A 14,652-nucleotide genomic window follows, 5' to 3' on the forward strand; every position below is an offset into this window, starting at 1 on the left:
CAAGGGCTTTCTGGATAAATACATTAACTAGATTAAGGTGATTTGGTACTGTTCCACTCTGCAGGAAGAAACAGTTTGTACTCCCACTTAATTTACACAGAGGAACAAGGCAAAGCTGCTATTGCGATCCCTTTTTGTACTAGCAATCAACACTCAAACAGAAAACATCAGGAACTAAAATATCAAGGTATCAAGGTATCACAGTAGGAACCGTCTCAGACAAATATACTATAGAAAAACGAGGTTTTTATGCATAAAGGTGTTAAACAATTACTACAGAGGACAGATCACAGGAATGAGTAACAATTTACAACAAAAAATAATTTGGAGTATTAGAGTTCATCTGAGGTAACAAGTACTATTTATTAGGTTGTAGCCAAGTAAATTAAGGATACTGCCATTGATAAGCACTTCCAACCAGAAGGAAGTCTACTTCTAATGAGTAATTAAATAAAAACAACACAATGTTCTTGATGGTGGGGAGAAAGCATTCAGAAGCCTTTGAATGGCTTCTGCCACTGTTCTTGGGTATTATCACTCTCCACTCCAAAATACACAGCTATACAAACTATAAAGATTGTTAGTATAACAACACCCCTAAAAGATGGCATACTCTTCCGTTTGATGCGGAGAGGGGTGGAAACAAACAAACAAAATCTATATAGTAAGGCTGCTCTTCCTCTTCCAAAAGCTGCTTTTGAGCTATCAAGTGGCCTTTTTGAAGATCTCAACTAAGGTGACTCCATATTTCTCTGGAATATCAAAAATCCTTGAACAAATCACAAATCCAACAGTAAAAGAAATCAAATAAGGTTTACACCTCCTCATACACAGTTTGTGAACTACTACTAAACAGCACTACTACAATATAATACATTAGATTGGCTTACTAACCTTCAAAAAAACAGCTGAAGTCTAGCTCTATAAACAGTCTGGTTGACAGATGCCCAACTACTTCTCCTGGTCCTTTGTGAATAAGAATGAGAACAAATGCAAATTCAAACAAAACACACACACTATACATATCCACAGTGAGACTGATCTCAGATGGACACAGAATAACAGCTGTATTGTGAAACTAAGTTATCTGAAGTGACAAATTTCAGCATGGGATTTAGAAAAGGATGGATAAATGTATAAATATTGTTGACACACAGAGCATCCTGTTTCTATAACCACCACTCACATATTTAATTCCGCTGACACCATAATTCAATCTATTCAGAATATTAGGGTGAGAGAGGAAAGGGTGCTCATCAGTAGCTTTACAGGGAAACTCCCACCTCCATTCCCAAATTACAAAAAATTGATCCTACTACACATATTGCCTGCCACAAAATAAAAATGTGATTCCTATGTGATGTCACATAACCTTGAAAACCAAAATGTTTTCAAGTGAGTTGCTCAAGTATTTAAGTCTTTGGGGTAGGGTTCTACATGGTTTTCATGCGTGTCGAATAATTTTCCAAGTTTTGATCCAGTTTACTAATAAACCATCTGAATTAATGATGGCTTGACCACATTCAAGAGCTAAATGCTCAGCAAGCTAATGTAGTTACATGAACAGGTATTCAACAACATAATTCCGCTGTGCAACCTGTTCTTTTTAACGATTTGAAAGGCACAAATTTGGGTACCAAAATCATTACCTGTGTTTGTTTGTTCGTTCATTCATTCATAGTTCTGATGTTAAAACATAAATTACCTATCCACATTTCACTGAATTGTTCCTGAATAAATGCCATATTGGTACATCCAAATTTTAGTTGCATTTTATTTGTAATGCGATGCTGGAGATGACTAGTACAACTCAAGCATCTGGGTAAAATCCTGGCCACACTGACTTCAATAGAGCCAGGATTTCATACCCAAAGTTTTAGGTGGTTGGTCAAAAGCAGACTTGCTAATAACAAACAAATAGGTGAAGGCAAAATAACTGAGGCAGGAAGAAAAGGTGGTCAAAGACCAAAGTGCAGCAAATCTCTAGGAAATAACTTTGACAAAGCTGTGAAAAATACTCCCTGCCTCCACTCCCCTCTTGGTTATCGCCACACTAAAACATTCATTTGAAAATACAGACACAAAATCTTTAAAATTAAAAGATATCAAGGTTTTTCTTTTCTCTATGTACATATTTCTGAAATGTAATATAGACACTTGGTATTCTATACACCTGACTGATAGTAGGAAGCAGTTTCCAACAAGACAATCTTTTCTTGTAATAATCTTTGTTATTAAATATTCAGTACTCAGTGGCATGCCCTTCTAACTAGTCTACTAACTTACCATGTCAATTTGATGGTGGCTTTTATGATGTAGACACTGGATTGCAAACACCAGCTCATTACACAAAGGCCACTGAAGAGATAAGCACTGATTTTTGATTACCACTGACTGGGACCAGAATGAAACAGGAAAGAAAGGCTACATAACCCATTATCAAATCCATAAGTCTCTCATTAAACACCACTGCAAAGTGTTATGTGAAGGGGGTAATAACACTAGAACCAGGGATTACCCAATGAAATTAATAGGCAGCAGGTTTAAAACGAACAAAAGGAAGTACTTCACACAATGCACAGTCAACCTCATTGCAGGGGATTTTGTGAAAGCCAAAAGCATAACTAGGTTCAAAAAATAATTAGATATGTTCGTGGAGGATAGATTCGTCAATGGCTATTAGCCAAGATGGTCAGGGACACAATGGTATTCTCTTGGTGTCCCTGAGCCTCTGACTGCCAGATGTTGGGATTAGACGACAGATGGATCACTCAATAATTGTTCTGTTCTGTTCACTCATTCTGAAGCATCTGGCATTAGCCATGGTCAGAAAACTGGATACTGTTCTATATGTCTATATGGACTGTTGATCTTACCAGTATGGCCCTTCTTATGTTCTTATAATAAAAAAAGGAGAGGTTACTTACCTGTACAGTAACTTGAGTTCTTCAACATGTTTTGTCCCTATGGCTGCTCCACTGTAGGATGTGCGCGCGCCTGTGCATGCTGGACTGGAGACAATAAAGCAGTGACTGTGGGTCCGCACCTGTGCAGAGCAGCTCCTTGTGCTCCCATATGAAGGCATATAGAGAAGCGTGAACCCATCACCACTCAGTTCCTTCTCCACCGTGAAACCAGAAACTCTTCAGCAGAGGGGAACAGTGGAGCACCCATAGGGACAAAACATCTCAAAGAACTCAAGTTACTGTACAGGTAAGTAACCTCTCCTCCTTTTATGAGTATATGTCCCTCTGGGTGCTCCACTGTAGGAGACTATCGAGCAATAACTCAAATGGAGGTGGGTGTTGAGGAGGCAAATCCAAGACAGATTGGAGGGCTGTGTCACCAAATGCATCAGCTCTGGAAGCAGGTACAATAGAGTACTGCATGTCAAATGTATGGATAGAGGACCAAGTTGTAGTACTGCAGATTTCTGCTATGGAACATCTTTCAGAAGGTCTAGAGATGTTGACCAAGCCCTTGTGGACTGTACTCTCGCTCTGTGAAGAGGCTATATTCTTACAGGCTCATACCATATTAAGATGTAACCTAAGACCCACTTCGATAGTCTTTGCATGGAAATGAGCTGCCCTTTTATCCTTTCATCAAAGAATAGAAAGAATATGGGAGAGGTCATAAAGGCCTTGGTTCTAAGTAGAAGTTGAGACCCTTTCTGACCTGAGGCTTTGGATAGAACACTGGTAGATGGATTTCCTGATTAATATGGTATTAAGAAGAAACCTTGAGGAGAAAACAAGGATAGGGACATAACGTGAACTTGTCTCTGTAGAATGTAGTGAATGGTGGGTCTGTCATGAGCACACTGAGTTCTCTCACCCATCTAGTGAAGTGACAGTTATAAGGAATGAGGTGTTGAGAGAAAGGTGGCAGAGAGAACAGGTAGCCAATGGTTCAAAGAGAGGTTTCATTAAGGAACTGAGAATTAAATTAAGATCCCACGGGGAACAAGGAATCTGGTAGTGGTAGGATGGGCTAAAACTCAGAAGTTCTCAATAGGTGAGAGGAAGGCTTTAACAGCTTCTAAGTGTACTCTGCTGAGCTCATTGGCAAACACTGTGTCTTTAAGTCCAACAGGAAATCAAGGATCTTGGACATCAGAACTTCTGAGTCTGGAAAAGAGTGGCAAGAACATCAGGAATGACAGTGTTTCCTCTTCTACAAGTAAGTTTTAAAAGTAGTAGGTTTCCTGATAGATAAGAGGACTGACTGGACATCATTCTGTAATGCTACAGCCCATATTCTTCAGAGAAATATTGTTATGATATAAATATGGCATAACTAAGATTTGTTTTATGCAAGATGTGTCATGTAAGATACAATTGGAAAGGTTATGTTTTACTGAATATCATTATCCTATTTGTATACATGTATCACTTCTGTATCTGAAGTTAGGAATATTGACCATGTTACAATTACAACGGTGGTTACACCTGGGAAACGCCCACCAGAGAGTATGCAATCAGCCTGGATGAGCCATTAGGAAAGATAATAGAATGGGTCTTTGAAGATGCTGATTCCTGGAGTTCCTTCCTGTGGACGTTACAAGTAAACCCTGTCTCATGGTTGCCTTAACACTGCAAGGTTATGTGATAATGTCACCTGGTACGGAGTACCACCTTGGATACTGCTGGTATTTTTCCACTGGAAACAAAGGATTCCTGCCTTATGTAAATCCTATTTAAGGCGGGGAAGTGAGTCAATCAAGGCTCTTCTCCATTGCCTCCCCACCCAAGAAGGAAGACTGCTGAAAAAACCTGAAGAAACAAAGGAACTAAGCTGGGGAAAGGCAAGGGCTGAGTCCAGGCTGAGACAGGGGTCTAGCCTGTGAAGAGAAATAACGAACTCTGAGCTGCAGAAACTCTGCAACTTGCCAGAACAACATTTAGGGTGAGAAATTACTATTTGTAACCTGTTTCTTTAGTGTATTGGGCTTAGTTTGCATGTTTTTGTTTTATTTGCTCAGTAATCTGCTTTGTTCTGTTTGCTATTCTTTATAATCACTTAAATTTTACCTTTTGTAGTTAATAAACTTTTTTGTTTATTCCAAACCCCAGTTTGTGTAATTCATAACTGGGAGGGAGGGAGGAGAGCTGTGCATATCTCCCTCCACATAGAGGGAGGGGGCGATTTTTTGAGCATATGCTATGTAGATCTCTATATAGCGCAAGACAATATAATTTGGGGTTTACACTCCAGAGGGTGTATGCACAGGAGAGCTGGGCATTCCCCTAGCTGAGCCCTCCCACAGAGAGATAAACTGCAGACTCTGTGTGATTCTACAGCTGGGTGTGTCCCTGCCTGTGTGTGTGCTGACAAACAGGTCAACTCTATACCCAAGAACCATCTAGGAACCACACCTTCAGACTCAAAAATAAAGGGCTGAGATGGTTCAGGGTGCCTGAGTTCTCTTACAGGAGATCCTCCTTGAAGGGAAGGCAGAAAGGCATTGCCACTGAAAGGTGAAAGAGGTTCACGAGCCACACCTAGCTCAGCCATGATGGTGCTCTGAGAATAAGCCTCACTCCTTCCTGTCTCAGTTTGATCAACATCTTGACAATCAGAGGTAGAGAGGAGTAAGCATGGGACATGCAGCCATGGTATTATCAGGGCATCTTCCAAAGAATTGCAACTGCAATCACCTCCCTTAGAGCAGAAAAGACGACCTATCATATTGGTTGCGGTAGCAAAGAGATCTGTTCCTGGGAAACCCCATGATTGGCAGATGCTGCAGAAGACAAAATTGCAGAGCTCCAATTCTTGGTCCTGATCGACATTCCTGTTCAGGGAGTCTGTAGTTGTATTTTGGAGGCCTGGTACATAAACCACCAAGATTTCTATCTGATGGTAAATACACCATTTCCACATGTTTAGTTATTCTATGCATAAGGTCTGGGATCTTCCTTCGCTTTGTCAGTTTCATTGCTACCTGTTGTCCAGCATTACCGTGACAGTATGGCCCTGTATATCATGAAGGAAGTGTTGAAAAGCATAATGGATTGCTCTCAGCTCTAAGACGTTGTGCAGCATAATCTCTTGTGAGGACCGCTTGCCCCTCACCCCAACCCAAAAGAGAGGCATCCGTTATGAGGATTTTTGAGGGCAGAGGATGTCAGAATAGAGTTCCCTTGCAGAATTTCAGTGGGTCTCTCCACCCCTTAGAGAGTCCAGAACTTTCAGAGGTGCTATTATGTGTTTAGAGAGACGGTCTCTGTTTGGGGTATACACAGCCCATAGTCATATCTGAAGGCATCTGAGGTGTGGTCTTGTTTGAGGTGTCACAAACATGGACATCAACATGGAGCACAGGAGTTGTAGGCAGGTCCTCGCAGTTGTTTGCAGGCTGTGCTGTAGTGTAGAGATTAGACTGACATAGTGGAGATTCTCTTCTCGGGCTGGTCATTAGGAAGGCTAGAGTGACTCCAATCAAGTCTGTCCTCTTGAGTGGAGTCAGTGTAGGCTTCTTCAGACTGATACAAAGACCCAGGGACTGAAATATGGCTAATGCCTTGGAGGTTGCTGACTGGAACCCCAGAACTGATCGAACCTTGAGGAGCCAGTTGGAAAAGAACCCCTTTCTAACAAACTCAGTGGGAACCAGCTTGATCACCTCCAAGAGCAGGAGAGATTGCACCTCCTGTTTTAAGAGCTCATTGTGAGAGGGGTTCCCGCAGAGGAACAGGAAGGGAGGGATAGAATCTAAGTGGATGGAATAGCACATGTTGACCACTTCTAGCATCCACTTGTCTGAGATGATGTGCTTCCAGGCAGGCAGGAAGTGGGATAGACCATCTCAAAAAGCGGGGTGGATAGTAGAACTGTACAGCTGATGATCCTGGGGAAAAGGTTGCTCAATGCCCTTGACCAAGCTGTCAAAACTCTTACAAGAAGGTGCATAATTAGTCATTGTAAATAGGACAGGGTTCAGAGTGGTAGCCGTGTTAGTCTGTATCAGCAAAAATAATGAGGAGTCCTTGTGGCACCTTAGAGACTAACACATTTATTTGGGCATAAGCTTTTGTGGGCGAGAACCCACTTCATCAGATGGGACAGTTCAAAACAGACTCTGGAAAGTGAAAGTGAAAGTAGTCTAGGATAGTCTATGGTCATAGCCTGAGGCTGTGCCAGAACCAGGAATGTGGATTGGTGCCAAAGAGTTGACATGTGTAGTACCTGAGAGGCCAGGGGGCAGCTCTCTGACCTTGGAGCTGTAGGAAGGTGACTGTATCAGACTGTGGAGAGAAGCTGAATGTCATATGTGCTGAGAGATGTCATATGGTACTGAGGTAGGAGCCACCTTGTGAGTGGAAAACTTCTCTGCACACAACTTATGTGGTACAGTACTGGTGCCTGGGTACCAATTTCAGTCAGACCCTCTACGGTACCCCATAAGGGCTCCAGGTCTACCAGCAGTGAGATTTATGGGGTGACCTACCCCTCTTTGTTTCCCTGGTAGCGGAGAGAAGTTTCTTTTTCTTAGAAGTGTTAGCCCCTAGAGCTGCAGCCAGGGCTCCAGCTGTCACTGGGGCAGCTTGAAACATTGAGGTCAATGTATGGGGGAGAGGAAAGAGACCCTGCTAGATCTAGGGAGCTTTCCATTATGAGGAACTCCAACTTGTCTTTTCTAGAGCTGCCTTTAAACCCTGAGCAGACCTTGTCTTCTAGACACCAGAGACCGTTAGAATGCCTATCACTACAGGGAGAAGACCTTTGGCAGATCTGGCAGGGTTTAAACCCCAGCGTCTTCAGTATAATCCAGTGTGCGAAGTATTAAACAAAAAGTCCTGAAGGGGGATCCCCTTTGAAAGCACAACTATGCTCATATTAAATATAAATAAATAAATAATATGGGAAAGAAAAATTCATAGCAAGTGAGAAAAGGCAGGAAGCTGTAGAACAGCAGACACCAAGTGCTCCATATCAAACCACAGGCAGTTGAGAAGGAACTGAGTGGTGGCAGGCCCATGCCACCCTATATGCTCTAGTATGCTTAGGTGCAGGTCTGTGGACACTACTTTACAGTCTTCAGTCAAGAGTGCACAGGCACATGCACATCTCATGGTGAAGCATGCATGGGGACAGATATTTGAAGAAGCAGCATCTTTAATACTGGTTAATAACAGAATATACACAAGCAAATAATAAGCAGCCAGAACATTTATTTAGTATTTATCATTACAATGGGAAAAAAGTTAGAAGATGATGAAACATCACCTGCCCCACGACACTTGTCTTAGCCATATCAATTGTTTGCGGTTGAGTTCATTAGCCATCCTTTTGGGGACTCAAATTCTGATGTAATATTCTTTGGATAATCTTACAAACAACTGCCCACTTTTCAGCAGTCATTTCTACCTGCTGCTCTTGACTGTCTAGAATATCAAATTTTGAACTGGTAGCATTTCCTGGATCATCATCAACAGAAGGATCAAGTAAAGTTGTGTAAGAACTTCCAGGCTGTACTCTGCAGGTCTCTTTAGTTTGACTACAAATACTTGGAGCAGTGTGTGGTCTTGCAGAATGCAGTGGCTGATACATGCTGACTTCTGGAACCTCTCCTAAATCATACAGAGCCCTTTCTACTGCTTTTTCAAGATGCCTAAACATTTCCATATCTAATTCCTTTTTATCTGCATAATTCTGAATATTAAGATAAAAACAGATGTCATTAACAAATTGATTCCAGCCTTTAAAACTTAAATAGTATAGACATCAGCCAACATTAAAGGGATTTAACTTAATAAAAATTATTTCATATTGCCAATAAAAAATAAGGGTGTTTATACACAAATAAAAGCATTCTGAACCATCAACATAGTAACCTGATCATCACTTATCCATAACCAAGTCCCTCTGTGTCTGTCCCCTTTCTGGAGTATTTTATGTCCTCAAAGCTCATCCAATTATTATTATTCTTCGTAATAATCATTTGTATTGCAGTAGTGCCTCAATCAGGATTTGGGTTACAATGCGCATTTTATGAGTTTCCTGTGAAGAACTTAGAATAATGATGGCTACTGTGTGTGTATATTTATATATGGACGGGGCGGTGGAGGGTAGAGCGAGTGCACTTTTTTATTCATGGATCTCAAACTGCTGTGCCAATTACCTCAGTAATCCCTTCACCCACCACCTCAGTGTAACCACCTCCGGAGTGAAAAAGAAAAATAGTTTAAAAGAGCTCAGCAACACTTACACAGTAGTTTAAAACAGGATGTGTATCATAATCCATTAAAACTACAGGGAAATCTAGGAGTGTGGGATGCAGTTATACAAACTAGAATTTGGCCAGAACAATATGAGTGACACTCCATCTCTCACAAAAAAGTAACACTGGATCTTTATAATGATGAGAAATAAAAGTGAACCACACTAGAAATGTAAAATTATTTTTCTGAGCAACACTGCAAAACACCCTGATAAACAGATAAATAAGCTCAGCTTCAAAATCCAAACTGAGATAAAACCAACACAAAAGGTGTAAATCAAGCTCTCAAAATGTAACTGATATGAAATGGCCCCAAAATCCACAGCATGCTTCTTCTTCGAGTAGTGTCACTATGGGTGCTCCACTGTAGGTGCGTCTGGCTCCCCGCCCCCAAAAAAGGAGAAAAAGAAAAGAATTTTGTTCTTTCATCAACCCCCCTGGACAGGTATCCCCAGCTCCCTGGACTTCAAGAAGTGCCTCAGTTGCAAGGAATCTATCCCAGTGACGGATGGACACTCTCAGTGCTTTCGCTACCTGGGAGAGAAATGCATCCCACAGAAAAAATGGTTACTCACCTTCTTGTAACTGTTGTTCAACATGTTTTGTTCATGTCCATTCCAATCAGATGTGCGCGCGCATGCATGGCAGCTGGAAACTTTTTCCCCTAGCAGCATCTGTCGGGTTGGCCTGGGTGCACCCTAGAGTCATGCCTTCATGGCGCTCAATATAGAGCCCTGCCAACCTGCCACCCCCTTAGTTTCTTCTTGCCGGCTACTGCAACAGGGGGTAGGAGGGTAGGTATTGGAATGGACATGAACACATCTTGAAGAACAACAGTTACGAGACGGTGAGTAACCATTTTTTCTTCTTCAAGTGCTTGTTCATGTCTATTCTAATCAGGTGACACACAAGCCCAAGTTCAGGAGGTGGGGTCGGAATAGTTCACTGATTGGAGCACCGCTCTTCCAAAGGCCGCATCATCTATGGCCTGCTGGGTGATCCCGTAGTCCGCAGTGAAAGTGTGTATGGAGGACCACGTCGCTGCTCTGCAGATTTCCTGGGTGGGAACCTGTGCCAGGAACACTGTTGAAGAGGCCTGAGCCCTGGTGAAGTGCACAGTGATCAGGGAAGCAGGCACACCTGCCAGGTTGTATCACTCACAGATGCACAATGTGATCCATGATGAGATACATTGAAAGGCAATAGGAAGACCTTTCATTCTGTCCGCCACTGCCACGAATAACTGGACGGACTTTCGGAACAGCTTTGTTCTCTCTATGTCGAAGGCCAGGGCCGGCCTTTAGGGAAAACGGCACCCTCGGCGAACTAGTATTTTGGCGCCCTCACATCACTCCTGGCCCCCACAGGCTTCCTGGGCTTCCCCCACCCCATCACCTCTGGGCCCCACTGAAAGGGATGCCAGAGCTCATCCGTGGCTCAAATGAAGCACTGGCAGGATGGCCTGATACTGGCGGGTGCTGGCTGGGAATGCAGCTCTAAAGGCAATACCACTGCCAGCAGCAGCACAGAAGTAAGGCATGTGGTGTATTGCCACCTTTCTGCGCTACTGCTGTGGCTTGTGATGCCTGATGCTCGGCATGTGGCTCAAGGCAGGCTTTGCACTGTCACACATGGGCTGCATCTTGCCAGAGCCCATGGCCCTCCTGGCTCACCCGGGGCACCATTTCAGACCGGGGGCGGGGGGAGGAAACTTTAACCATGATTTCAGGGACTACTTAAGCACCTCAAAACTCTAGCGATTTTGCAGATAACTTAGGAATTAGCTGACAGGAGAACTGTATCTAATTGTTATATAAAGAAAGAAAAAATATACATAAACGCCAATTAAAGCCACGTTTAAAGTAAATTTAGTACATTCAGGAGATAATACAGCAAGACATTCCCAATCCCAAGCCTTGAGGTATCAGTTCTGGAGCTTTAACGCAGATATCAGAAACACACGTTTGATACTTTGTACACTATCTTTAGTAGAGATAAATAAAATCTGCTTACTTTCTCTAACAGACACTCTGTGTTACTGCCATTATCGCCTCTATTTTAGTCAATTGTTTTTCACTTAAAATATAATTTTAACATATATGATTAAGGTTTTTTTTCTCTTTTATTAAGAAAGGGAATTAATTTTTCTAAGTATTTTGGCATTTATGTTTAACGATCACAATCATGTATGTGACTCACTAACATTTGACTCCATCATTGCTATTTGTATCATAGCTGGAACTGCATTTATTTTCATGCAAATGTTAAGTTATTTTACAGATATAACTAAAAATACAATCTGAAAATAAGCAACCTTCATCTGCACAGTGTCTATAGTCAAGGAATTATGATGTGATTGGAATAACAGAGACTTGGTGGGATAACTCACATGACTGGAGTACTGTCATGGATGGATATAAGCTGTTCAGGAAGGACAGGCAGGGCAGAAAAGGTGGGGGAGTTGCACTGTATGTAAGAGAGCAGTATGACTGCTCAGAGCTCAAGTATGAAACTGCAGAAAAACCTAAGAGTCTCTGGATTAAGTTTAGAAGTGTGAGCAACAAGGGTGATGTCGTGGTGGGAGTCTACTGTAGACCACCAGACCAAGGGGATGAGGTGGATGAGGCTTTCTTCCGGCAACCCGCAGAAGTTACTAGATCGCAGGCCCTGGTTCTCATGGGAGACTTCAATCACCCTGATATCAGCTGGGAGAGCAATACAGCAGTGCACAGGCAATCCAGGAAGTTTTTGGAAAATGTAGGGGACAATTTCCTGGTGCAAGTGTTGGAGGAACCAACTAGGGGCAGAGCTCTTCTTGACCTGCTGCTCACAAACCGGGAAGAATTAGTAGGGGAAGCAAAAGTGGATGGGAACCTGGGAGGCAGTGACCATGAAATGGTCGAGTTCAGGATCCTAACACAAGGAAGAAAGGAGAGCAGCAGAATACAGACCTGGACTTCAGAAAAGCAGACTTGGACTCCCTCAGGGAACTGATGGGCAAGATCCCCTGGGAGAATAACATGAGGGGGAAGAGAGTCCAGGAGAGCTGGCTGTATTTTAAAGAATCCTGATTGAGGTTAGAGGGACAAACCATCTCGATGTGTAGAAAGAATAGTAAATATGGCAGGCGACCAGCTTGGCTTAACAGTGAAATCCTTGCTGCTCTTAAATACAAAAAAGAAGCTTACAAGAAGTGGAAGATTGGACAAATGACCAGGGATGAGTATAAAAATATTGCTCGGGCTTGCAGGAGTGAAATCATGAAGGCCAAATCCCACCTGGAGTTGCAGCTAGCAAGAGATGTTAAGAGTAACAAGAAGGGTTTCTTCAGGTATGTTAGCAACAAGAAGAAAGTCAAGGAAAGTGTGGGCCCCCTACTGAATGAGGGAGGCAACCTAGTGACAGAGGATGTGGAAAAAGCTTATGTACTCAATGCTTTTTTTGCCTCTGTCTTCACGAACAAGGTCAGCTCCCAGACTACTGCACTGGGCAGTACAGCATGGGGAGAAGGTGACCAGCCCTCTGTGGAGAAAGAAGTGATTCGGGACTATTTAGAAAAGCTGGACGAGCACAAGTCCATGGGGCCGGACGCGTTGCATCCGAGAGTGCTAAAGGAGTTGGCGGATGTGATTGCAGAGCCATTGGCCATTATCTTTGAAAACTCATGGCGATTGGGGGAGGTCCCAGATGACTGGAAAAAGGCTAATGTAGTGCCCATCTTTAAAAAAGGGAAGAAGGAGGATCTACAGGCGAGTCAGCCTCACCTCAGTCCCTGGAAAAATCATGGAGCAGGTCCTCAAGGAATCAATTCTGAAGCATTTAGAGGAGAGGATGGTGTGGATTGCACCCTCAGCAAGTTTGCAGATGACACTAAACTGGGAGGAGTGGTAGATACGGTGGCAGGTAGGGATAGGATACAGAGGGACCTAGACAAATTGGAGGATTGGGCCAAAAGAAATCTGATGAGGTTCAACAAGGACAAGTGCAGAGTCCTGCAATTAGGACGGAAGAATCCAAAGCACCGCTACAGAGTAGGGACCGAATGGCTCGGCAGCAGTTCTGCAGAAAAGGACCTAGGGGTTACAGTGGACGAGAAGTTGGACATGAGTGAACAGTGTGCCCTTGTTGCCAAGAAGGCCAATGGCATTTTGGGATGTATAAGTAGGGGCATTGCCAGCAGATCGAGGGACGTGATCGTTCCCCTCTACTCGACATTGGTGAGGCCTCATCTGGAGTACTGTGTCCAGTTTTGGGCCCCACACTACAAGAAGGATGTGGAAAAATTGGAAAGAGTCCAGTGGAGGGCAACAAAAATGATTAGGGGACTGGAACACATGACTTATGAGGAGAGGCTGAGGGAACTGGGGATGTTTAGTCTTCTGAAGAGAAGAATGAGGGGGGAATTTGATAGCTGCTTTCAACTACCTGAAAGGGGGTTCCAAAGAGGATGGCTCTAGACTGTTCTCAGTGGTAGCAGATGACAGAACAAGGAGTAACGGTCTCAAGTTGCAGTGGGGGAGATTTAGGTTGGATATTAGGAAAAACTTTTTCACGATGAGGGTGGTAAAACACTGAAATGCGTTACCTAGGGAGGTGGTGGAATCTCCTTCCCTAGAAGTTTTTAAGGTCAGGGCTGACCAAGCCCTGGCTGGGATGATTTAGTCGGGGATCGGTCCTGCTTTGAGCAGGAGGTTGGACTAGATGACCTCCTGAGGTTTCTTTGAACCCTGATATTCTATGATTCTATGATTGCTTTTAATAATGAATGTTACAAACAGATGGAAAAAAAATCCATCAAAAAAACTAAGTCCAAACAAAAAAGGGCACACTGATATAACTCAAGGACTGAGTTAAAATCATGCTTGATAAAAAACAGAAAATGTGGAACCAAAAATTAATGAACCAAAATTCGTGTGTCAAATATTAGGCCTAATTGTTGAACATAATAAGAAAAGGATCGGCTATTCCACACATCATTCCCTTTTTGGGGCCTTAAAGAAAGGCTTTTGGAGGGAAAGAGAGAAAACCAGACAGAGCCTAGTGAAATGAGTTTCACCATCAGGGCTTCCCTGCCACCACCTCCTGGGACCCCAGGCCTTCATCATCCTAATCCTGAGAGATGTCCTGATCAGATAAGGCCAGAGAGAAGGACCCAGGAAACATCCATCCCTACTAGCTCCCGGTAAATCCCAAACACCACCTGGAATAAAATGGGATCGGACTTTAACAACAGCAGTTCTAGCCCATCTTAACTAACTTCTTTTACCCAAAAGAAGAGTTATTCCATCCTTAATACAATCTAAAAAACTGTCAAACAAAGGAGGAGGGAGGGTATTTCTACAACACTCTCCAGCTAAAAGGAAAGGGAACAAGAAATGTTAAAATAAAAGTCTTAACTCTTTAAATTTCAAATGCTTTACCTGTTT

Source organism: Lepidochelys kempii, chromosome 11, assembly GCF_965140265.1.
Source record: "Lepidochelys kempii isolate rLepKem1 chromosome 11, rLepKem1.hap2, whole genome shotgun sequence".
NCBI lineage: Eukaryota > Metazoa > Chordata > Testudines > Cheloniidae > Lepidochelys > Lepidochelys kempii.